Raw genomic sequence first — 26,658 nt, 5'->3', positions numbered from 1 at the left:
TTACAGAATGCTACCACTAATTTCCAAGAATCTTCTAGCTATAAGAATACTAAGGAGGACCCTGTTGTGTATCTCAGATTCAGGTAGTCTCTTGTTAAAAATGAATGGAAAGATAAGGAAACTTCTAGTGTTCTGTTCATCTGTAAGGAGATCACATATAAAATACATATAGGACGATATGTACACAGTTCTCCGGGTAGTAACACAGTTGAACGTTTCCTGTACGTCACCAATAAATAATAACCAGCTTCCTTGGATCTCATCCTTTGCCGCTGGATGAGCTAGAGCTTTTTCTAGATCTTTCTGAGGACTTTCCTCTTCCAGCAAATAGTCTGGCAAGCACTGGCTCTTTTCCACTTGATTGTTCGTAGTTAGCAGCGGTACATAAACCTACGCAAATGGAGCACAGAAGACAACGATCACACATGGGAACACTCACTCTGGTTTTACTAGAGCAACAGGTTCTTTCGGTGTCCAGGTACCAGACCAAGCAAATGAACTAAAGCAGAAGTCACATGCGATCTTATGGCAACCTGCCTGTGGTTTTTGTCAGTCAAACCACATCTCTAAAACAGCACAACAGTAAGTTGCACAAATGTTTTTGGCTATGTGAGCAGAGTTGCTGGCTAGCCCAAGCCTAACTGTTTTAGATACCAAACCATCAGCTAAAAATGTGTTTGAGCGTACCTCTTTACCATAGTCATTCTTGATCACCTGCTGTGCCTTCAGAACTTTTGTTTCTGCGATTGCCGAGGTTAAACATTGTGAACAAGAACAATTGTGTAATCCATCTACATTTGTGGCACCCTGCTGTTCACAGGTACCACAGGACCCAAAAGGGCGCATGGACGGACTTCTCCTCAAGAGGCCCTCAATACATACAGACACCTCCACCATTCCACCTCATACCACCAGAGGGAGCCCTGTTAGGGATATATATACTGGAGGGTGGAGTTAGGTAGTCAGAGTGTGCTGACGCTAGGAGATCAGCGAAGAAGCAGCACGCTGGCTGCTGTGCTGAGGCAAGCCAAGGCCTACAGCACGTGCTGAAGCCTGAGGGGGCCCCGAGTGTGGCCGGAGGCAAAGCAGAGAGAAGTGATAAGGGGGCAGAGGAGCATCATAGGCTCACCCCAGAATACAAACTGGACACCGGGTCCGCACCTACAGGGTCCTCTACACCCAGTAGGGATTACCGGCATACCAGGAGGACTACAAGTACTGGTCGACCTGACGCTAAATCCATTTACAGGACTAGGAACCACGAAGGCCCCAGCGTCCAGGGATCGTGGTAGCCAGAAGAAAGTCCTACTACCAAGCCGACAGGTGAGAGAGTGAAACAGCATAGAAGCTAGGCCCAGTTGCAGGCTGGCCAGGAGCTTAGAGAGAGGAAGAAACAGACCAGGAGGCCTTATACCCGCTCACTGGGGAGAGTCCAGAAGTGCACCCTTCCTACGGAGTACCCTGGACCGTACCTGTTATTTACACCAGTAAAGGTACAAAGTGAATCTCCTGTGTGCGTGTCCGTCATTCCCCGTGATCCGACCTGGCCCCCTCTCACCTGCATCCCTTGCGAGCTGGACAGTCTGCGCTCTGAAGTGCGTCAGTTAAGTAAAACTCTGACCACTGTCCTGAGCGCCCTGCAGCTACAGACAGAGCCCGAGACGGATGGAAGGATCCTACTCGCCGACAGCCCTGAGGATGTCCCCTGGATGAGGAGAAGAAGGAGGACAACACCACCCCGGGGGAGGACCAACGATCAACGTCGCCCTCCAAGAGAATTCGTCTGCTACTGTTGCCACAAGGCAGGCCACCCCGCATGGACCTGTAATTTAAACGGGCAAACCCTGGGGCCGAGGGCCGACACCCACGAGTAGACCGACCAGGCCCATCAAGCTGGTACAACCGGTTCGTGGGAGGAAGACCTTTCCTGTCCATTGTGCTGGACAGCATCGCAACACCTGCCCTACTGGACACCGCATCACAGGTAACCATCATACCTGATGTCCTCTACAAAAGGTACTGGTCCATAGATTAACTCCACCCGCCAAACCCAAACCTCTCTGTGTATGCCTCCAATGGCCTTCCTCTTAGCCTAGTCGGGGTTAAGGACGTGACAGTGAAGATGGGAAGAGCAGAACTAAAGGACCAAGGACTGATTGTAGTAGAGTCTAACCCTGGCGATACAGACTTATATATGATACTTGGTACAAATGTTGTTGGTAATTGTTTGGGAGAAGTGTTGTTCTTACTCCAACAGATGGCTGACACTGCCAAACCAGGGAAGAGGAAGGTGCTCCAGAAAGAAATTTGAGCCCTCCTGTACCAGCAACAGGTAAAACTAACAGGTGGTGAAATTGGTATTGTACAGGTGACAGACCCGATACCCATTGTGATTCCCCCGCTAAGTGAAATGCTGATTTGGTGTAGGGCAGCAATAGGCCTCAGGGGACAGAACTACCAGGCGGTAGTAGAGCCCGTTAACTCAGAACACAGACCTAACTGCTAGAGGGGTAGTTGATGTGCACAATGGAAGGGTGCCCGTACGCCTCCTAAACTATGGGGGGGAGGAAGAAGTCAAATTGCCACGATACTCCACTGTTGCCAGATTGTATACTGTGAATAATGATGCTATACACACAGTGGAACCCTTGACCCCACCAGACACGGTGGAGGACAATGACTCCAAAGCTCAGCTGGAGGAATGGTGTCAGCAGCTCCATGTTGGAACTGACGCCACTCCTGTCCATCAAAAACACGGTGTCTACAGGGTGGTTCAGGAATATGAACAGGTGTTTAGTAAACACTCAATTGATTTTGGAAGGGTCAAAGGGGTACAACACCACCTACCCACAGGTAATCATCCACCCATCAAGGAGCATTACAGACTCATACCACCAGCGCATTACCTGAAAGCGAAAGAAATGTTGCATGACATGACAAGGGCAGGGGTGGTAAGGGATAGCTGTAGCCCCTGGGCAGCTCCCCTGGTCCTGGTCAGGAAGAAGGATGGTATCATGAGGATGTGTGTAGATTACAGGCAAATTAATTGAATAACACATAAAGATGCATACCCTTTGCCCTGTATAGAGGAATCCCTGGCGGCACTAAAATCTGCCAATTACTTTTCCACATTGGATCTCACTAGTGGGTACTGGCAAGTCTCTGTTGCTGAGGAAGACCGGGAGAAGACAGCTTTCACCACCTCTATGGGATTATGTGAGTTCAACAGTTTGCCGTTTGAACTCTGCAACGCCCCTGGAACGTTCCAGAGGTTGATGGAGTGTTGCTTAGGACACTGGAATTTCGAGACAGTGCTGATATACCTGGATGACGTTATCGTGTACTCAAAGACGTATGAAGACCATCTGAAGCACCTGGTGGAGGTATTTGAAGCATTGTCCCGGTATGGGATGAAACTAAAGCCTTCCAAGTGCCACTTGCTCAAACGGAAGGTTCAGTACCTGGGGCACATAGTCAGCTCAGAGGGAGTAGCACCAGACCCGGAGAAGGTCACTGCCATCCAGAAGTGGCCTGAACCGAGAAACATCAAGGAAGTACGTCAGTTTCTGGAACTGGTCGAGTACTACAGGAGGTTCATAAAGGACTACACCAAAAAGGCAGCACCTTTACAAGATCTCCTAGTAGGACAGTCCAAGAGAGGTAAAAGTCCCCCATTCCAGTGGGGCAAGGAACAGGCTGAATCCTTTGCAGTGATGAAGGAGATCCTAACTGGTGAAGAAATCCTGGCTTTCCCTGACTACAGCCAACCTTTCCTGTTGTACACCGACGCCAGCAACGAGGGACTGGGAGCTGTGCTATTCCAGAAGCAAAACGGCAGATAAAAGGTAATTGCCTATGCCACCAGGAAGGTTCGCCCTACTGAGAGGAACCCGGAGAATTACAGTTCCTTCAAGCTGGAGTTCCTGGCCTTGGTCTGGGCTATCACTGAAAGATTCAAGCATTACCTAGCCTCAACTAAATTTACAGCCTTTACTGACAACAACCCCTTGACACACCTGGAAACAGCCAGGTTGGGAGCCATGGAACAGCGTTGGGTGGCCAGATTGTCGAATTACCAGTTCACAATCAAGTACCGGGCAGGTCACAAGAACACCAATGCTGATGCCTTGTCAAGAATACCCCACCAGTCAGACACCGAGGATGAAGTGGAGGATCTCGAAGAAATTGAACTACCTGCTTTCCACAGAAATGGAATGGTCCACGAGCAGCGCGCCTCCAGAAGATGTCGTGGTAAGACACTAAACCCTTTACCTCATCACAACTGGAAGGAAACCCAGGACAGTGACCCGGTTGTCAACCTCATCAAAGGACTGATAACCCAAGAAGGTACTCACCTGGAGAAGGATGCTCCTCCACAAGCCAAACAACTGTGGAATGAGAGAAGCCGGCTGTTCATCTACAGAGAGAAGCTGTGCAGAAGGTATGTCAACCCCAGAACCCATGAAATGGCGTGGCAGATTGTAGTACCCAGGACAGACATCCAGATGGTGTTAGAGGCCTACCAGGATCAAGCAGGTCACTTTGGCTGGAAGAAGCTGGAAACCCTGCTGAAGGACCGGTTCTATTGGGTTGGAATGCGGAGCTCCATAGAAAGGTGGTGCCGGAATTGTGGACCCTGTAGCCTCAGAAGGAAAGACTACGGCGGCCAGAAAGCACCCTTGCAGTCCATCAAAACAACCCAACCACTGGAGATTGTCGCTCTGGATCACGTCAAACTGACACCCAGCAGATAAGGCTATTCCTATGCACTGACTATGGTGGATCACTATTCCGGGTTCCTGGTGGTAGCCCCTGTCAAGGATCTGACAGCAGAAACTGCAGCAAGAACGTTCCAAGCCTACTTCTGCAGACCCCATGGATATCTGGAAAGGAGCTCACAGATCAAGGCCCTGCCTTTTTGAAGTCGAGCTATTTAAAGAATTCTGTCACCTGTATGGATGTAAGAAGATCAGGGCTACGCCGTATCACCCTCAAACCAACGGTATGTGCGAGAAAATGAACAACATAGACCTGTTGAAAATCTTACCTTTGGAAGAGAGGAACCAGTGGCCAGATAAACTACCTGACCTGGTAGACCTGTATAACCACATACCTGTGAGTTCTACTCATGAGAGCAAGACCTGGAAAATTGCCCATGAACCTGGAACTCGGAGTGGTAGAACCTACTCCAGATATGTCCACTGAAGACTGGGACACAAGTCGGCAAGAGCAGTACAGGAAAGTACAGGCCTGTGTCGAAGACAGTCTAAACAGAGTAAGGGAAAGGCAAGAAGAACAGTACAATAAGCATGCACCAGCAGAACCCTTGGCACCTGGAGAAATAGTGCTAAAGCGGAAGAGAAGAGGTCACAAGCTCGATGACCAGTGGGAAAGAGAGCCCTACACTGTGTTAAATTGCAGATTTGACAACAGCAAAACCTGCCTGATCAGCAAAAATGGAGGTTAGACAACCGCAACAGTTTCAAGATACCACTTGAAATTGTGCCCAGGTCTACTGAAGACACAGGGGGAAGAAGTACCTCTTATAGTGACGTGCCCCCAGGGCTGTGGGTCACTCGGTGCCGGGCCTATAGATGCTGGGGAAGGGAAATGTCACAGTGGCGGCGGCCCGGTCCGTGGCCCAGGGCGGTCAACAAAAAGGGGAAGGAAAATATTTTTATATGGGATTTGTAGTTCTTAGGAAGTGTTCGTCATGCCACCTGTGGTTTCTGGTAATAGGTACCAGCGCTGCTTCAGACCTCTGGGGCGGTTGTTAGAGCAGCTGGGTTGGAACGGCTCCCCACAGGTGGAGCGGGCCCCAGGGCAGTGTAGTATTGATGGTGGTGATGCTGGGGCTAGAGGTGCAGGAGAGATGGCGCAGCAAAAATAACTGACTGAGACAGTGGAGTGCAGTCATCCGAGTTTACTCACAGTTCTGTTTAAGTTCCTCAGGTACACTGTACGGGTGTCAGCCTCTTGCGTCGCACTGCATCTACCAGACAAGGGGTTCAGCACTTTCTCAAGTATATCAGGAACGCTTCACGGAACCCCGCTTTCTTTATGTTCCTTACTAGACCGACTTCCCGCGCTGGGTCTTCTCCCTCCTGCCCTGAGCTTCCCCACACACAGTCCCGATCGGGTGCTCTGAAGTCCTTCTGGGCAACCTGGAGTTCCCGTACCTACTTGATGCCCTTCACAGTGACTAGGTTGAGACTGTGGCAACTGCACCATGGAAGTGCAGAAGCCTCCGGTTTTCCAGCCGAGACCTAGAGTAACACTGCTGGTCCAGGGACCGGTTCCCTTCTTGTGGCCTGATCCCTCTAACACTTGGCAGATTCGGGCGTACGGGTGACGTCCTGCACTCACCATACCCCCTGGGATCCCTTCTGTTACCGGAGCCTTCCTCCTCTGCTCCCCTCCTGGGCCTCTTCTTACTAGGCCCCACTCATGGAGCAGAGCTCCTGAAGAGACTCTGCTCCCCTCTTCTCCTTTCACTGAGTCCACACTCACTAACTAACTAACTAACTAACTAACTAACTAACTCTTTCTAAGATGGCCCCCCTTTATATACACCTCCTCTATAAGTGCTCCACTGTTCTGCATCCTCCACCTACACCCACTACTGGTACCCTCTCTCTTTGGTTCACCCCACTCCATCCAAGGACAGGGCTCAGCAGAACACAGTGCATCTTGCCCTTCCAGCCGGCCTGGAGCAGTGTAGTGTTGAATGCGGGTGTTGGGGTTCCGGGCAGCACTCCCTCCTTACCTGAGAGAAGGAGACACCACATCTCTGGGTGAGGTGCAGTACCTCTGTGGCGACTGAACCCTCAGGGGCGCCACACTAGCATTGGAAGAGCCCAAGGAAGATGTAATTCATACAGTTCTAGGAGACTTCCCTGTGGACTCTCCTCAACTTGATGGAGCAGTTATCATACCAGTGATACACTTCTATCAGCAACCAGAAGAACCTCCACCACAAGTAGAACCTGTAAGCGCCCTAGAAGAACCTGCTCAGGAACAGGAAGAGTCCCCAGTAAGAGGAGGGTCACCAGTTGAAGCAGAGCCTGAAGGCCCAGTAAACAGTGCACTTGCCAGTCCTATAGAGAGATTGAGGCATTTCTATAACTTACCCACATGTAAATCTGATAGGTTAGCAGATAGTGCATACACAGACACCAGTATCACTCCAGTGCTACGAAGATCCAAATGCAGCACATAAGGCCAAATCCATGCCAGGTTTAGGGATTAAAATACAAAATGCCTAAAGTGTAAATAGTTACCCAGTTGGGTATTGCCTACTATTATTTATTGTGTGAACTGAAAAAGTTATATATGTGTGTTGCCCAGTTACCCATAAGGGTATAAAGACTTGTAGGCTGAGGACTGTGAGCAGCCAAAAACTGTCATGTAAATAGTTGCACTTATTAAAGTGCCCTTATTGATTGTATGCAACAGATGACCACTGAACAAATACCCGTTTGGCGTGGCGGAAGACGTGGTCCAACGTCGGATCACCTATGCCCTGCAGCCACGCCCAGGGCCTATGTTGAGGGTTTTCGGACAGGTCCCTCATGCTGCTCGATTTCCATCTTTATCCGTGAGATGGACACCTGTTTTATGGAACTCACTGTAACTTTAAGAAAATATATTATTGTTATTATAATTGTTATTGTTGTAACCTGTTACAAAATGCTTCAGTCAAGGAGTACTGAATTTTACTAGGGGGGAACGTGGCACCCTGCTGTTCACAGGTACCACAGGACCAAAAAGGGTGCATGGACGGACTTCTCCACAAGAGGCCCTCACTACATACAGACACCTCCACCATTCCACCTCATACCACCAGAGGGAGCCCTGTTAGGGATATATATACTGGAGGGTGGAGTTAGGTAGTGAGAGTGTGCTGACGCTAGGAGATCAGTGAAGAAGCAGCACTCTGGCTGCTGTGCTGAGGCAAGCCAAGGCCTACAGTACGTGCTGAAGGCTGAGGGGGCCCCGAGTGTGGCCGGAGGCAAAGCAGAGAGAAGTGACTAGGGGGCAGAGGAGCATCATAGGCTCACCCCAGAATACAAACTGGACACCGGGTCCGCACCTACAGGGTCCTCTACACCCAGTAGGGATTACCGGCATACCAGGAGGACTACAAGTACTGGTCGACCTGATGCTAAATCCATTTACAGGACTAGGAACCACGAAGGCCCCAGCGTCCAGGGATCGTGGTAGCCAGAAGAAAGTCCTACTACCAAGCCGACAGGTGAGAGAGTGAAACAGCATAGAAGCTAGGCCCAGTTGCAGGCTGGCCAGGAGCTTAGAGAGAGGAAGAAACAGACCAGGAGGCCTTATACCCGCTCACTGGGGAGAGTCCAGAAGTGCACCCTTCCTACCGAGTACCCTGGATCGAACCTGTTATTTACAGCAGGGAAGGTACCAAAGTGAATCTCCTGTGTGCGTGTCCGTCATTCCCCCTGATCCGACCTGGCCCCCTCTCACCTGCATCCCTTCCTCCACACTGCCCTGGGGCCCGCTCCACCAGTGGGGAGCCGTTCCAACTCAGCTGCCTTGTCAACCGCCCCAGAGGTCTGCAGCAGCGCTGGTTACCTATTACCAGAAACCACAGGTGGCGTCACAAGACAAAACTGCTAACCGTTCTATCAAGTGACAAAGCCCCTTTTCAAGAGAGACCCCAGAGTACGGGCCCGGGAGCCGACTGTCATGACATCCTACAACGAAGGTAAATGCCCGGGTACCGAGTTCTCCCATATCCCCCTGGGCGAGTCACATTCATGGGGAGAGGGTGCAAAAAGAAAATGACAAATGTTGTAAGAAGATTACTGTAACCATGACGACTTCCTAACACACTTCAGATCTGTAGAAGCTGAAATATTACGTAAGAAGACATACCCCACTAGAATATACACTCCCCAACACTGAAATTGCAACACTAAGAAGGAATAGTCGTAGAATTATGGAAATCACAGGATTGACAGATATGTTAATGATATGCAAATTAAACAATGGACAGGACATCACCAAGACCCATGCTGCTCATGCCATTTTGAGAAACCTATGAGGCCTAAACATGCTGCAATGGCCTGCAGGGTCTCTGGAAATGTCTTCCATCGATCACATCTGGGATGTCATTGTCTATTACAAAGGGAGCTGCCAGCAGCGGATCTTGATGATTTGAGTGCCTAAGTGTATTCAGCGTAACAGAACATTTCTTAGACAACCATTAATAACTACCCTGATAGCAGCTGAGGTGTGTAATTGTATTTCTGCATGTGGCACTCATACTCCATGCTGAATAAATCGAGCGGTTTTGAAAAATTTGCTTCCATTTTGTCAACATGTGCTAGTAACATATCTATCCATCCTGTGATTGTCATAATTCCATGACTTTTCCATCTTTGTTTGCTGAATGCATAGAACTAGCTAGCAGACCGACTGTGCCTCTTGTCAGAGCTTCCTTTTCTTGCTTGCTAAAATGTGCACAAATAACACAATGTTAATTTCTGTAATTAAACTGATCAATTGGTAGAGTAAGGCTATGTGCACATGGAGTATCTGTAACGTGTTGAAACACTCGCCAAACAACGCGTAGATTATTTTCTTGTAGCAGCTTTGAATCATTTCGGCAGAGGTATTTTTTTGCAGTCTTTTGATTGGATAGCGCTTAGTTTGGAGTGATTTCCATCAGGAAACGCTTACAAAGAAGTGAGATGCACTTTGTTTCCCACCAGGTGTTTTTTAAAACCTGAAGAGGAAAAACGTGTTCAAAAGACTGAACATATGAACAGCAAGTTGTTTTACTATACAAATGAAACTCTGTGTGCACATACCTTAAAGTAAACCTGTCACCATGAAAATGCAGTATAATCTGCAGGCATCATGTTATAAAGCAGGAGGAGCTCAGCAGATTGATGTATAGTGCTGTGAGAAAAGACTAGGTATAACCTGTGTTTTCATCATTTAATACTCTGCTCTTTCTGGCATGTATGGTCCAGTGGGCGGGGCTATCAATAACTGACAGCTATCTGTGTATAAGTGTGCATAGAGAAATAACTGTCAGTCACTGATAGGACCGCCCACTGGACCGGAAGTCCCAGAGAGAGCAGAGCTATAAATAAATGAATAAATCACAGGTTATACTGAATCTTTTCTCACAAAATCACATATCATTCTGCTCATCTCCTCCTTCTCTATAACCTGGTGCGCTCAGATCGCATTGCATTTTCTTTTTATTACAGGTTCACTTTAAGTGTTTTGTATTCATAACGCACCTGCTTTTTGAAGGATACCATTATTTCCACATGGCAGAACAATGAGAATCTGATTTCGACAAGACAGTATCATGTCGTTTACAGCTAGCTGTCCGCTCTTCTGACATATCTCCATGCTGCATAAAACAAGTCCCATAACTCTGCATTGTGCTATATTTCTATTAATCCGACTACTGTACATGGTGTATGACTCTTGGTAAGTGGGCAGAGTCAAGTGTGCGCAAGCCAGTTATTCATACATTTGTTAAAGGACTACTGCGCTAGTGTACTGAGTTCAGGAAAGATACAAGAGGATTGGTTGATAAAAGCGGTTTATTCAATTTAGAAGTAAAAATTCATAGAAAGCAATAATTAAAATTCATAGATAGGGATGATAAATTGCATGGGCAGAGGGGAGGGAAGGGGAATCTTGGCTGGGGAATTTTTTGCTGTTGAGAATATGAGGTACCACTGTATTGAGGGTTGAGGTTCACTTTAGTGGGTCTTTCTGAGTGATCCAAGGCGTGTGGATACTTGTGAAGGGTATATACAATTGCTATAATATGCTGCTTCAGATGAGTTATCAGGTTACCTTTTGAGGAAGTGGACCGTATATACCTGGAGCACAATTAGGTGGTGTGTATGTTCTATTTGAGAGTAGGTAGGCGTCTCTGGTCAGCTGTATACAGGGCGACCAGCTGAAAGGGAAAAAACAACTGGATTAAGGGACGTTGTTTGGCCCCTCTTTTATCTTAGTACAATTGACGCGCCCCCTGGGCTGTGGGGTACTCGGCAGCCGGGCCTCTGGTTGCTGGGAGAATATCACGGTAGCTTGCCCGGTCCGTGACCCAGGGCGGTCAGTAAAAGGGGGAATAGTTTATAGGGGATTTGGGAAAGTGTTCGTGATGCCACCTGTGGAATGCAGCTAAGGGGTGTCGCCGCTGCGGAGCAGTCCTCTGGAGCTGGTGTGATGGCAGCAGGGATGGTGTGGCTCTCCACAAGTAGAGATAGCTCCAGGGCAGCGTTGGGTGTAATGGATGGTGGTGCAGGGGACAGACGGCAGGACGGTCCCGGAGGAAAGACGGACACTCACACGGGGGTAAGCTTCAGTACCTTTACTGGTGATGGTGCAGGCACGGTCCAGGGTACTCCGGGCGAAGGGCGCACTTTTGGACTCTCCCCAGTGAGCGGGTATAGGGCCTCCTGATCCGTGGCTTTACTCGCTAAGCTTCTGACCTGCCTGGAGCTAGGCCTAGCTTGGTTACTGTCTCTCTTTGCACCTGCTGACCTGGTGGTAGGGCCTTCTCTTGGAGATCACTCTCCTTGGATGCTGGGGCCTCCGTGACTCCTAGCCCTGGTACTGTAATCAGCGTTTGGTGAACCTGGGAACTGTAGTCCTCCAGGGGTTCCGGTGGTTCCTACTGGGTGTAAAGGGTCCCTGTAGGCGCGGAGACGGTGTCCGGTATATATATCGGGGTGAGCCTGGTATGCTCCTCTGCCCCCTCACTACTTCTTCCTTCTCCTCTCGCCTTCGGCCACTCAGGGCCCTCACTAGGCCTTCACACGTGCTGTAGGCCTTGGCTTGCCTAAGCACAGCAGCCAGCGTGCTGCCTCTTCGCTGCTCTCTGAGCGTCAGCACGCTCTCAGCTCAACTCTGAGCTCTGTCCCTCTCTGTGTCTGAGTAGGACCTGTCTGAACTCACTTCAGACTAAAACACAAACTGAGCTGCCTGGCTCCACCCTCCCTATATATATATCCCTAACGGGCTCCCTCTGCTGGTGTGAGGTGGTAGGGTGGAGATGTGTGAATGTGTGAAGGCCTCTTGTGGAGAAGTCCATCCATGCACCCTTCTGGGTTCTGTGGCACCAATGCGCAGCAGGGCGCCACACAGTAAATCTAGATAATTACCTGTTTTAGTTGGCTGAAGAGTGGGTTTTGATTATTGATCCTGGTGTTCCGGGGAGCCACTTGTGTTTGTATGGCTAGAGAGGTAGTTTACTGTGGGGACTAAATGGTAACATTAGGTATGATCTGGACAAATAGACATGTACCTGACAAAACATATAATACACAAATTGCGATAGGGTAAAATACGTTACCAGTAAAGAAATGATGATTGATTAGGTGAACTCTATTTGGTTCAGTTCTACCCAACGGCTTGTTCTATGGTAAGTATGACTACTTCGGTCACAGTTTAGTCCACAATTTCACTGTGTTAACCTGTAGGGACTTGAAGTGAGTTAATTAGTAAGAGTATATTTATCCCTCGTACTGATGTTATATAGTTTATAAAATATAGAATAAAATTACCACTGGCTGGTTTAGGTGGTAAATTTAATTATACTAGGGGGGCTGGTTGGCCGGTATATTTTGGCTGCAGGATTCCTGTTCCTGTTAGTCTGAGGTACAAACGTTGGTTGGCTATTCAGTTTTAGAATTAGGCATAAGAATTCCCTGTAGTGTCCAGAGAGCCTTTTGGCTCTATAGTGTGTACCATAGGCGGAAGTTCCTATATAGGCAGCTGTCTTGAAAACATTGGTGAGGCAGTGCGGTACCTTAAGTAGTTATTGATCCGTGGTGTTGCGGCTTTCCTCCTGATGCAGTGCAGAGGTGTACTGCTGGCAGAGCGAGGCAGGAGCTGGTGGATGTCGGAGTCCAGGCCGGAGACTCCGGCATCAGCATGCAGCGTCCGGAAGTAGAGGGGCGTCTGTGTATAAGGACCTGTGTAGCTTCAGGTCTTAGGTGGTCACGTGACCGAAGTTGAAGACGGAGAGCAGGGAGGACCAATGATCCATTACCTATGGGGTATATGGTGCCCCTCACTTCTTGCTGCAAGTAATACTGACTATATCCACCAGCACCCCTAAACCCCACTTTCTTTCTCTACATAGTTATTAATACATATTTCTAGAAGTGTTTATTTAATAAAAAATAGATCTAGATAGAAAAAAAAAACCTATTGGAAGATCAGGTTTTCTTTGTCTGTCAGGTCGAATAATGCTATTAACCTGCAGGTTAGCAGGTGCCCAGCGGCGGCGAGTCTCCCAGGAGAATATGAACTTTATTTCTCCCCGATACTGGCGACTTTCAGTCATGCAGGTATGGCACCCCAGGGGTCTGGTTGCCGCAGTGGTAGAAATACCTTGTCTGAGAGCGAGCATGGGTTTTCCTGGTCAGGAACATTATTGCATGCCACACCTCCTGCCCCAGTCCAGGGAGGGGAGGAACCTGCCCTTTATAAACTGGAGCTGGGGCGGGGTTAGTCTAGTCTAGTCCAGAGAGAGGGACAGAGCAGCAGCAAGGAGCTCTGTAGGAGCCAGGAGCTGAAGACCAGGGACTGGAGCCGCGGAGCTCGTCCTGGCAGAAGACGCAGAGAACCGGACACCGGAGTCCGAGGCTGTGGGGATTCTACACCCAGCAGCAGAAACCACCTGGCAGGGGATTTCAGGTCCTCTGGCCATAGAAAGGCCAGACGCTAAGTCACACGCAAGGGACAGGCACCGCCATCGAGGAGCGGAAGTCAACAAAGGCCCCAAGTCACCAGCCATACGGGTGAGCACCACACGGTACACTCAGGGATGTGGGCTACTACACGACTACAGCAGGGTAGCCAGGAAGAGTGCAGTCAGATGGGAAGGCCTACACCTCCACCTGGCCAGGGGGACTCTTGTTCGCTCACAGAGTGACCAGGCCTCTAATGTTAGCCAGTACTCCCGGCAGGGCCTTCTTCCTTACCAACAGTAAAGACCCTGAACTGCACTGCACGGACTCTGAGTCATTTCTGCTGCGCCCATGTACCACAACCCTCACCATCTACACACGCTGCCCTGAGGCTATACTCCTCCCGTGGGGAGTTATACTACCCTTTGCTGCGCACACAACATCAGCCTCAGCTGTCTGCCCCGCAGCGGCGGTTTTCAGTGACCGCAATCCATGGGTGGCATAGTCGGACATTTAAACATTACAAAACCAAGTTAACAGATCCGCCACTGGTTTGACCACCCTGAGCCACGGGACCGGGTCGCCGCCACGGAGACTACAACCCCTAGCATCACACAGAGACCCGGCTCCGGGTATTCCCCCACACACGGCCCAGGGGGCGCGTCAACTTTGGCGTAGTCAGCAGGATTTTGTGCCCGCAACCACCGGGTACTGCGTGCCTGAAGAAAGACTGTGATACTTACCGTGGTGAAGTTTCCCGCCATCCGCAACCATTTTCCCACCATCCGCAGCCATTTTCCCGCCATTGGGCGCCATTTCCGGGACGCCGCGCTGGAAGAAGTGGGGTGTGGACACCAAAAGCGCGCGAGAGCTGAAGCCCCACCTTACGCACTGACGCTGTGCAAGGTCCTGGAAGGAGCCCCGCGGACGCCGACGTCACCAGCGCGCGACGCAAGGTCCTCGACCCCCGACGATCGACTGCGGAGCCGCGGCCTACAGAGAAAAAGCAACGAAAGGTAGGCCACGGTTAAGTAGGGGGGAGGAAGACACCAGGAATGGAGGGAGCTCCCACCGCCAGCGCGGCTGCTGCCGCAGTGATGCCTTTCACGATGCCGTATATCCCAGGAGCGGCATGGTTACCCCAGTACTCAGGGGAGTCGCATACCCTGAGTGACTTTAAAGAAAGACTGTATAGCCTATTCAAAGTATACCCCCTGTCAGAGGAACAAAAAGTGAGCATCCTGACAGGTCAGTTAATCGGGGCAGCCCAAAGAGAAGTAAAGTCCTGGTCAGCCAGGGGAAAGGGGACTGTAAAGGAAATACTGGCCCGTCTAAAGGACACTTTTGATACCCGCACCTCAGCAGAGATCAAGTTAAAATTTTATGGATGCAAGCAGCGGGCACAAGACAGTATACGGGACTAAGCTTTCAATTTGCAGGAGGCCCTGAGAGCCATTAAGCAGGCAGACCCTGACAGTGTGCAGAATGAGGATAAGCTGTTGACTGAACAGTTCATTGAGGGTCTACTGTCCAGCGCCCACCGAACCCAGTTGCGTGTTATTTCCCTCCAGAACCCTGATTTAGACTTTGCGCAGTTTAAAGACAGGGCCATCTGGGTGCTCCGAGAACCGGCACCAGGTGGCTCTGTAACCCACAGGCGCCCTGCTATCACCTACCACCAGGAGGCGGCGCCCTTGTCTGCAGAGCCTGTGGGAGCTGATGCACAGGCTTTGGACAAAACCCGGGCTGCAGACCTGCACCATCAGGTCCAAGAACTGACCAAAAGCGTTGCCGCGCTAACCAGAACTGTGCAGTCTTTACAGGTGTCTTCCCCAGGAAAGATCCAGCCGGCTTCCAGTCCGGAGGACGTCCCTTGGAGTCGATGGAGGAGGATCCCATCATCCAGAGGAAGGCCAAGCAACCGCTACGACCAGGACGGACAACCCATCTGCCGCCGCTGCAACCAACCAGGACATATGGCAAGGTACTGTCATTTAAACGGGCCCAACATGGGGCAGAGGGCCGACCCCCAGGCATAAGATCTTCAGGCCCATCGAGCTGGCGTGATAAGTACGTAGGGGGACGACCGGTTTTACCCGTGGTGCTGGATGGCATCCCTATGAGTGCACTACTGGACACCGGGTCACAAGTAACCACCATCCCCTATGTGCTCTTTAAGCGGTACTGGAATGACTCGGATATTACCCGCTACCCAGATGACGATTTGAGCATCATCGCCAGCAATGGTCAGCCCGTACCGTAGGTGGGATTCAAGGACGTGACCATAAAAATTGGTAAAGTTGGACTGCCAGCGCAAGGACTGATTATTGTGGACATTGACCGTCGTGAAAGCCACCCTAAGATAACCTTGGGTACTAATGTTATTGAAAATTGTCTTGTAGAGATAACTGTCATATTACAGCAGGTTGCGATGAACGCCAGCTCCAGCCAGCAGCGTGTCTTACAAAAAGAGATCAGAGCCCTGATGAAAAGGCAACAGGTAGAACTGTCTGGTGGTGAGATTGGTAGTGTTAGGATGAGCGACCCGTTCCCTATCGCCATGCCCCCAAAGAGTGAGATGGTGATCTGGTGCCGGACTGCAATCGGGTTAAGAGAAAGGGACTACCAAGCCATGGTAGAACCTGTCTACTCAGACAGTAGGCCCACCATTTTGACAGCACGGGGGGTGGTCGATGTACCCCATGGGGGGGTACCCGTCCGCATCCTAAACATTGGGGAAAGAGAAGTATACTTGCCCCGGTATGCCACACTAGCCAAATTGTTCACTGTTAACCAAAACGGCCGTGGAACCCTTGCCTCCATCTCAACCAGAGGAGGGTAACGGCTCCAAGAAACAAATGGAGGACTGGTGTCAGAAGCTGCATGTGGGCACCAACTCCACTCCCTCACACCAAAAACAGGGAGTCTACCAGGTGGTGCAGGAGTACGAAAGGGTCTTTAGCAAACACTCGCTAGACTTTGGGCAAGTAAAGGGGGTAGAACATCACATCCCCACGGGAGACCATCCACCCATAAAGGAAAGATACCGACCTGTACCCCCTGCACACTATCAGAATGCCAAGGGAATGTTGCGAGAAATGAAGGAGGCTGGGTTAATCAGGGACAGCTGTAGCCCCTGGGCAGCTCCACTAGTTCTTGTGAAAAAGAAAGATGGCACTATGAGAATGTGTGTCGATTACAGAAAGGTCAACCGTATCACACACAAAGATGCGTACCCATTACCTAGGATAGAGGAATCTTTAGCTGCATTAAAGTCTGCTAACTTCTTCTCCACTTTGGATCTTACTAGCGTGTACTGGCAGGTTCCTGTAGCAGAGGCTGACAAGGAGAAGACCGCGTTCACCACCCCGATGGGTCTCAGCGAATTCAACTGTATGCCGTTCGGGCTCTGCAGCGCACCAGGAGCCTTCCAGCGGCTGATGGAGTGCTGCCTAGGGCACAGGAATTTTGAGACGGTCCTGCTCTACCTAGACGATGTCATCGTGTATTCCAAAACATATGAGGACCATCTGAAACACCTGGCAGAGGTGTTTGATGCCCTGGCAGGCTACGGCCTAAAGGTGAAACCCTCCAAGTGTCATCTACTGAAACCAAAGGTACAGTACCTGGGACATGTGGTGAGTGCTGACGTAGTAGCTCCAGACCCTGATAAGATCACAGTGATTAAGGACTGGCCAAAACCCTCCAGCATAAAGGAAGTGCGGCAGTTCCTCGGGTTGGTAGGCTACTACCAAAGATTCATCTCCGGGTTCACCAAGATGGCAGCCCCTATGCAAGATCTCCTGTTGAGTCAGTCAAAGACCAAGAATCAGAAGCCGCCCTTCAGGTGGGACAAGCGGGAAGAGGAGTCTTTCCGCCAGCTGAAGATGGCCCTCACGGAGGATGAGGTCCTGGCTTACCCTGATTACGGCCAGCCTTTCATCCTCCACACAGACGCCAGTAACGTGGGGCTGGGAGCCGTACTATCCCAGATGCAACAGGGCAGAGAACGGCTAATCGCTTATGCCAGCAGAAAGGAATCCTGAAAATTACAGCTCCTTCAAGCTAGAGTTCCTCGCGGTGGTATGGGCAGTGACAGAGCGCTTTAAACATTACCTTGCCTCTTCCAAGTTCACCGTGTACATGGACAACAACCCGTTGACACACCTGGACACTGCAAAACTTGGTGCCCTGGAGCAGAGATGGGTGGCCCGCCTACCCAACTATGAGTTCACCATCAAATACCGGGCGGGACGCACAAATGCGAACGCAGACGCCCTGTCCAGGATGCTGAACTTGCCGGATGGGTGGAAGATCCAGAAGAACTGGAAGAGATTGAACTCCCTGCGTTCCACCGTCGTGGGATTACCCAGTATTCCCACCGTGTAAGGGACAGGCACTCTGCCACGTTCAATCCCTTACCCCACTACAGCTGGGAGGAGACGCAAGACAGTGACCCAGCCGTCCACCTGGTAAAAGAGATGCTGACACAGGCTGGTGCCCGCCTTGACCCAGACGCTCCGGAAGAAACCAAACAGCTGTGGAAGGAGAAGAGTAAACTGTTTCTCTACAAGGGGAAGCTGTGCCGGAGGATTGTCAACTCCCGGACACATGAGCTGACCTGGCAGGTAGTGGTCCGGAGACGAGACGCGGCTATGGTCCTGGAGGCATACCACGACGGAGCAGGGCACTTTGGATGGAAGAAGTTGGAGTTCCTGTTGCGTGAACGGTTCTTCTGGGTAGGCATGAGAGGGGCAAGATAGATGGTGCAGAGACTGCGGCCCGTGCAACCTGAGAAGAAAGGACCATGCCAGCCAGAAGACTCCCCTGCAGTCCATCATTACCAAGCAGCCACTAGAACTGGTAGCCCTGGTCCATGTGAAGCTGGCTCCAAGTAGGTCCGGGTACGTCTACGCCCTCACCATCGTAGACCACTACTCCCGGTTCCTGGTGGTGGTCCCTGTCAAGGACTTAACAGCTCAAACAGCAGCCAGAGCCTTCCAGCAGCACTTCTGCCGTCCACACGGGTATCCGGAGCAAGTGTTGACTGACCAAGGTCCAGCCTTCGAAGCGGAGGTCTTCCAGGAGTTCTGCAACCTCTATGGCTGCAAGAAGATAAGGACAATGCCCTATTACCCCCAAACCAATGGATTGTGTGAGAAGATGAACCAGGTGGTGATAGACTTGCTGAAAACGTTGCCCCTGGAAGAACGCAGTCTGTGGCCTGAAAAACTGCCTGATCTGGTGGACTTGTATAACCACATCCTAGTAAATTCCACCAACTGCACCCCGGCTTACCTAATGAGAGCAAGACCTGGTAAGCTGCCTATTGACCTGGATATGGGAGTCCTGACACCTGAGGACACCTCGCCAGAGGCAGACTGGGATACAGAACGGCAGCAGCAGTACCGGAAAGTGCAGGAGAGTGTTGAGAGAAGTCTGTCTCAAGCAAGAGAAAGGCAAGAGAGGACTTACAACCAGCATCCTCCCGCTGCTCCCCTGGTGCCTGGAGAGCAGGTCTTGAAGAGGAAAAAGCGGCTCCATAAGTTGGATGACCAGTGGGAGAAAGACCTGTACACAGTACTGCCCTCAAGTCATGAAAATCCGAAAGTGTGCATTACCAGTAAGGATGGAGGAGAGACCACAGCCACTGTCTCCAGAGACCACCTGAAGAAGTGTCCCGAGCAGCTGCAAAGCACTGATGAAGACCAAGATAGCCCTCAACCCGCAGAGGAAAGGGAAGAAATGGTCAGTACAGTACTCGGAGAATTTCCCCGGTCCTGGACACAGATTAACAACGCTATTGTGGTACCCGTCCTTACCTTTCTTCAGCCAGCCCCTCAAGGGCCTACAGAAGAGCAAGTAGTGTTGGGAGAGCAACCGGCCCCGGAGGAAGAAGATTCCATACCAGCAGCCCAGGAGAATCAACCCTCTGCTAGTAGTGAGCCTGCCGTGCCCGTGGTATGCCAAAGAGTATGCAGAAAGCTGCCCAGCCTACCCGTAACATCCCCAAACACCTGTAGTGCAGACACTAGCGAGCCCACTACACAAGGGGTGGAAATAGGGGACCCAGAAAGAACACCACCAGATAGTGTGTTACGTAGGTCAACCAGGAGCACTAGAGGTCAGAGGCCCGCTTGCTGGAGAATCTAGAAAAAGAAATGATAAATACCTGTATTTTGCAAATGTTAAAATGTTTTATGTTTGTTACCCGAATACTAATTATGTTTCTCTAGTTACCTGACAGGGTTTATGGACTGACAGGTTATAGACAATGAATAACCGGATCTGTACCTTGTAAATAGTTGCACCTGTTAAGTGCCCCCTTTGTGCCAGACCACAGAACAAAAACCCGTGGAGGTGGCTGAAGATGTGGTCCAACGCCGGATCATCTATGCCCTGTAGCCACCCCAGGGCCTACGAGGAGGGTTTGGGACGGGTCCCTCAAAATGCATCTTTGGTGACATGGACACCTGGTTACGGAAGCGCCGTGACCTATAAAAACTGAACTCCTTGTACATATGTTGTTGTGTTATTGCTTATATATGTTGTTATAAATGTGTTTAGTCTCGGAGTACTAAAATTTACTAGGGGGGAATGTGGTACCCCAGGGGTCTGGTTGCCACAGTGGTAGAAATACCATGTCTGAGAGCGAGCATGGGTTTTCCTGGTCAGGAGCATTATTGCATGCCACACCTCCTGCCTCAGTCCAGGGAGGGAAGGAACCTGCCCTTTATAAACTGGAGCTAGGGCGGGGTTAGTCTAGTCTAGTCCAGAGAGAGGGACAGAGCAGCAGCAAGGAGCTCTGTAGGAGCCAGTAGCTGAAGACCAGGGACTGGAGACGCGGAGCTCGTCCTGGCAGAAGACGCAGAGAACCGGACACCGGAGTCCGAGGCTGTGGGGATTCTACACCCAGCAGCAGAAACCACCTGGCAGGGGATTTCAGGTCCTCTGGCCATAGAAAGCCCGGAGGCTAAGTCACGCGCAAGGGACCGGCACCGCCATCGAGGAGCGGAAGGCACCAAAGACCCAAGTCACCAGCCCTACGGGTGAGCACCACACGGTACACTCAGGGACGTGGGCTACTACACGACTACAGCAGGGTAGTCAGGAAGAGTGCAGTCAGACGGGAAGGCCTACACCTCCACCTGGCCAGGGGGACTCTTGTTTGCTCACAGACTGACCAGGCCTCTAATGTTAGCCAGTACTCCCGGCAGGGCCTCCTTCCTTACCAACAGTAAAGACCCTGAACTGCACTGCACGGAGTCATTTCTGCTGCGCCCATGTACCACAACCCTCACCATCTACACACGCTGCCCTGAGGCTATACTCCTCCCGTGGGGAGTTATACTACCCTCTGCTGCGCACACAACATCAGCCTCAGCGGTCTGCCCCGCAGCGGCGGTTTTCAGTGACCGCAATCCATGGGTGGCGTAGTCGGACATTTAAACATTACAAAACCAAGTAAACAGATCCGCCACTGGTTTGACTACCCTGAGCCACGGGACCGGGTCTCCGCCACGGAGACTACAACCCCTAGCATCACACAGAGACCCGGCTCCGGGTATTCCTCCACACACGGCCCAGGGGGCGCGTCACAGGCGTTACTGGAACAATTACAGTCACTACTCACAGCATTAAGAGAGATGGCATATCCCCGTATTCAGCAATGCATCAGTGCAAAGCTAGCAGTCAGTCAGTGCTGGGGCCTGGACACAGCCACTCCGCTCAGTGCTGTGAGCAGTGACTCATTTCTACTAATACACCTGCATGACTGAAAGTCCCAGGCTCCTGGGAGAAATAAAGTTACATTTTCTCCTAGGCAAGCACTTTCAGCACTATGGCAGGGAACCTTCATAACAATATTAACCTGAAGATTAACCCTATAGCTGCAGGTTAATAGCAACACTGGACAAGACAGCTTCCGTAACTAACACTATTCTATCTGTGAACCCTTTCTAGGAAAATCCAGTTAATTTCTTGCACCCTTTTAAAAAGTACTTTTTGTCAGATTTACTTTTAAAACCAGATGAAACAGGACACATGATAAAGGCTACAAGAGCAAGCTCCAGATGGATCATTTACTTTGCACAATAAAAGGTACAGCGAAAGGATAGGCATCCTGTTTTGACAGGTTATTTTTTTTTCCAATTTTGGCGAGGAGAAAAAAAAAAAAAAAGTTGAGTGAAGTTTCATAGACTAGGTTGTTAAAGGGGTGCTCCAGGAATGTAATGAAATCGCAATAACAATTCAAACACAGCATGTCCTAGTCACATGTCAGGAAGAGCGAAGAAATCGAGAGAAGAGAATAGAAAGAAAAAAGAAATCTTCTTGGCTGACTGAATACAAAGGATATTCGTATGCAGTCTCAGTCATCTGTGCTCAGTCAGCTGAAGAGAAGATTTTCTTCTTCTTCAGTCACAGGCTTCCCCTCAGATCATGTAAGTATGTGTGCGTACGATACAGCTTCTGTCAGTTGACACACAGGTCTCAGAAGCAGTGTTTTTTTCAGAGTGCAGCCAGTCCTGACGAGTAGAAAGGGTTGCATTTAAATTATGTGACGGGGCCATTTTATTACGTTCTTGGAGGAGAACCCCTTTAAACAGAAGCTTGCTTACTGGATTAACAAGCATCAAGCTTACTCAGATGTACCGTATTTTTCAGACCATAAGACGCACTTTTCCCCCCCAAATTTGGGAGGAAAATGGGGGGTGCGACTTATGTTCCAAACGCTGCTTACCTGCGGTGGTGGTGGAGCGAGATAGCGGGGCCTCCCTCCTTCAAGAACCCGGTGGTGGTGGTGGCAGCAAAAGAGGTGAGATGCTGCGGGTGTCTGGCTGGGGGCAGACGCGGTTTGGACTGGATACGGGAAGTGTCTGGCTTTGGGCCGGTGAGCGGCACAGGTTTCCAGTGTGCACGGTCATCTTCCTGAAGCTGTGATCCGCAGGAAAATGGCCGCCCGAGCCGGCGCATGCGCTGACTTGAAGCTCGGGCAGCCATTTTCATGTAGATAGCAGCTTCAGGAAGATGGCCGCACACACCGGAAACCTGCGCCGCTCACCTGCCCAAGCCCGCAGCTAGACACTGCCTGCACCCAGTTCATCCCGCACCTTCTCCCAGACAGAAACTCGCAGCATCTCACCTCCTCCTCCTTTGCTGCCGCTGCCACCACCACCGGTCCCCAGGCAGGCCTCAGTGGCGCGCAGCCACGCCCGATCGCCAAGCCCCGGGCCTCAGCCAGGCCCCCAGCCATGGACCGGGTCTCAGCCAGGCCCCCAGCCATGGACCGGGCCTCAGCCAGGCCCCCAGCTATGGACTGGGCCCCAGACATGGATCGGGCCCCAGCCATGGACCGGGCCCCAGCCAGCCACCGGGCCCCAGCCAACTCTTCTGCTGCAGGGCAGTGCAGGGTTGATGGTAATGCTGGGGGTTGTAGTGCAGGAGAGATGGCGCAGCGAAAATAACTGACAAAGGCAGTGGAGTGCAGTCATCCGAGTTTACTCACAGTTCTTTTTAGGTTCCTCAGGTACACTGTACGGGTGTCAGCCTCCCGCGTCGCACTGCGTTTGCCAGACAGGGGTTCAGCACTCTCTCTAGTATATGAGAAGCGCTTAACGGGACCCCATTTTTGTATGTTCCTTTCTTGACCGACTTCCCGCGCTTTGTCTTCTCCCTCCTGCCCTGCACCTCGCAAACAAAGTCCCGAACGGGTACTCTGAGATCCCAGACCTACTTGGTGCCCTTTTCGGTGGCTTAGATGAGAGTATGGCAACTGCACCTTGGAAGTGCAGAAGCCTCCGGTTTTCTGGCTGAGACGTGGAGTACTCGGCCAGTCCAGGGACCGGTTCCCTTCTTGCGGCCTGATCCCTCTGACACCTGGCAGATTCGGGTGTACGGGTGGCCTCCTGCTCCTTCCATACCCCTGGAATCCCTTTCCTTACTGGAGCCTTACTCCTCTGCTCCCCTCCTGGGCCTTCCTTACTAGACCCCACTATGGAGCAGAGCTCCTGAAGAGACTCTGCTCCCCTCCTCTTTCTTGCTTCCTCTCCGACTGAACTGAACGCTGTTTCTAAGATGGCTTCCCTTTTTATATCTTCCTAAAGTGCTCCCCTGAACTACGTCCTCCACCCACATCCACTACATGGTTCCCCCTCTCTTTGGTTCCCCCTTCTCCAGCCAGGGACGGGGAAGCAAAACAAGTGCATAAGGCCCTTCCAGCCGGCCTGGAGTAGTGTGGTGTTGAGTGCAGGTGTTGGGGTCCCGGGCAGTACTCCATCCTTACCTGAGAGAAGGAGATACCACACCTCTGGGTGAGGCGCAGTAACTCTGTGGCGACTGAACCCTCAGGGGCGCCACAGAGGGCCCTGCAATCCAGCTCCACCGCAACTCCCCGCTGCTGGAGCACCGGATTCCTGAAGGACCCTGCCTCCTGTGACCTTCGCTCCACTGCCCCCCAGATAAGATACTGTACCTATTCAGACTATAAAACGGACCCCCATCTTATAAAAATATATTTTTTTCTATATTCCACCCCAAAATTTGGGGTGCGTCTTATAGTCCGAAAAATATGGTATATGCCTCATAATAAATTTGGCACATCTTGTGCTGCAGATGCGCCAACACAATCTCCAACATTTATGAACTGACTCAAATTTCCGCTACAATTTACATCAATCCCTCCCACTAAAACCCACCACACTCTGTTTTATGAAAATTGGTGCGACAGCAGTGTAATTTTTTTTCTCCACAAAACAGCAATCCCAAGTTAAAATATTTTTTCATTTTCTCCTACCTCTGTGACCAGGTCTGGCTTCACTCGCACAGTGCACCTTCTGATTGGTGTCTGAAATGTAAAGCTGATGACACCTTTCACCTTTAATAATGTTTCTTAACATAGGTATTTCCTATCCTGAAAGTCCATAGTGCTCACTTCTTCCTGCAAAAAAAAAAAAAATTAAACAAAATAAATTAGGCGGAATTTTGTAGCTTAATATTTACCTGAATAGAGAGATATTTTAAGCCATTCTTTAAAAAAAAAAAATCTTGGACGCCCTTTTAAAAAGTGGATCGAGGCTATAATAAGTTCTGTGTGCAGTATGGCAATATCAAACAGATGACCGTTACCAGATCATCAAGTCCATGGATGTGGAGTGTTATGGTTTTGGCTCTTTTGTTTGCACTTGGAATGAAGAACTGTAGGTTGTTTTGCTTGTTCTTGGTTTCTGGTGTATGCAAGTGACCTGGCACACCTAATGACACGTGAATCTGATGGGCGAGTACTTTGCTACGATTATTCATGTCACTGAAAAAAAATAGAATTTATCCATATATCACAGGAGAGCTCTGTTGTCATCTTGTTCTGGAAAAGGTCACTATAAAAAGTACTGATTAAAGGGGTTGTATCATCCTCTTTCTTCAGGAGTGCGCCACCTCTCAGCCTCCTAGCTTCCTAGGGAGCAGTGCTCTTCTGAAGACTGACGGTTCTTTCCAGCGGCATGACTGAGCAGCTCACCCAAAAAACACACTTTCCGCATTGGAAAAGCCGCCATCAGTGCAGCCTAGGAAATCGGCCACTGCAGAAGTGGACAATAACCTAGGCGATAAGCTGTAAACTAGAAGGAAAAATCCATCTGTTCTTAACAAAGAGGAAAGTATAAGTAAATTGCAAAGTTGCCCTGATTTTACAAGCACTTTGCAATATTAACTTGCAAATTTGAGACAACCCCTTTAATAAACATTAAAGAGTTTATTATTATTTGTCTGGCTGTTTTTTTTCAGGAAAGTTGTGTCCCAAGGTGCAATTTGTTGTGAAACAAAGAAACTGTGCTATACTTACTGCTGAGTCTTCACCATGGCTCTTATTTTATTATTTGGAGCACTGACATCACGACGACAACGCTGCAGGAAATCAGTAAGGTCAGCGGCTCATGCTGTCTACAAGGACAAAGCCGCTGAGGTCACTGATTGGCTTCAGCGCTGCCGACGTGATGACGGCACTGCAGACAATGACAGACACCCGGAGAAGCAGCACTCAGCACTGGACCCTTCGAGGATGCATAATACAGTTCGTTTTTATTACAATAAATTGCGTGTAAGGACAACTTTCCTGAAAATGGAAGACCCCTTTAAATATTACAAAATGGAAAATTGTTCTAGATACACAACACCCGCTTGTCTAGTGCACACACTAGAGCTAATGGTGGACTACATTTAATTCATGACAATTTGTATGAAAAATATGAAGATCATCAAAAGACTGGCTACAGAGAGAGTTGTCCAAACAAGGATACATATGCCAAGGCATACAATGCAGTGAGGACTACCCAAAAACACAGGCCCATGTGCCCAGACATCCAGGGCATTACAGTGACAGCATTTCTGCTGGATGTACACTCACTTTGTACGGACACCACTACTACCAGCTAATACTTCACGACAGCTGTACACAAGCTCAGCCCCAGCATTACACGCAATGAGTTTACCTGTTCTTAATGTTCTCCAGGCTCACCATCATACCTAGCTCACTCCTCGGTCTTTTACAGTGATTAGGATTTTCACACAATTAGTGAATTGCCTGTAAAAGATGTAATACCGTTATATAGAAAATTGGCTTCAAGTGTGAAAGTTATAGTGTTCCCCCAATTATGTTCTATTTTATGTAACTAATGAATGGCCAATTCTTTGTTACCACAAATGAATCCTGAGCAGGCTTTTCAATAGTAAAGGGGGCCTGTCATTCGATTCATGCTGCTCGAACCACGGGCAGGATGAATCAGAGCCTGTCTGTGCGATTGCAGACAGGTAGGTTTGAAAAACCAGGCGGAGACTATTGGGAGAGACCCAGCTAATTTGATGATGTACTCAGCTGGCTTCTTTCCGCCCCACTCCAGATGACTGAGGGAGTCCCTTATCACATCAGACTAATCACATCTCTCTCCTTATGGTTCCTGGACGTCAT

General features: G+C 50.1%; 1 pseudogene; it reads right to left on the bottom strand.

Moving 5' to 3' along the window:
* On the bottom strand, window positions 1–26,658 carry LOC141191445 (armadillo repeat-containing protein 1-like; annotated as a pseudogene).

The sequence above is a fragment of the Phyllobates terribilis genome, unplaced genomic scaffold (assembly GCF_046119375.1).
Source record: "Phyllobates terribilis strain yellow unplaced genomic scaffold, ASM4611937v1 Scaffold_44__1_contigs__length_10104851, whole genome shotgun sequence".
Classification (NCBI taxonomy): Eukaryota; Metazoa; Chordata; class Amphibia; order Anura; family Dendrobatidae; genus Phyllobates; species Phyllobates terribilis.
The sequence above is the reverse complement of the archived record's forward strand: the minus strand, read 5'-3'. Positions and strand labels throughout refer to the sequence as shown.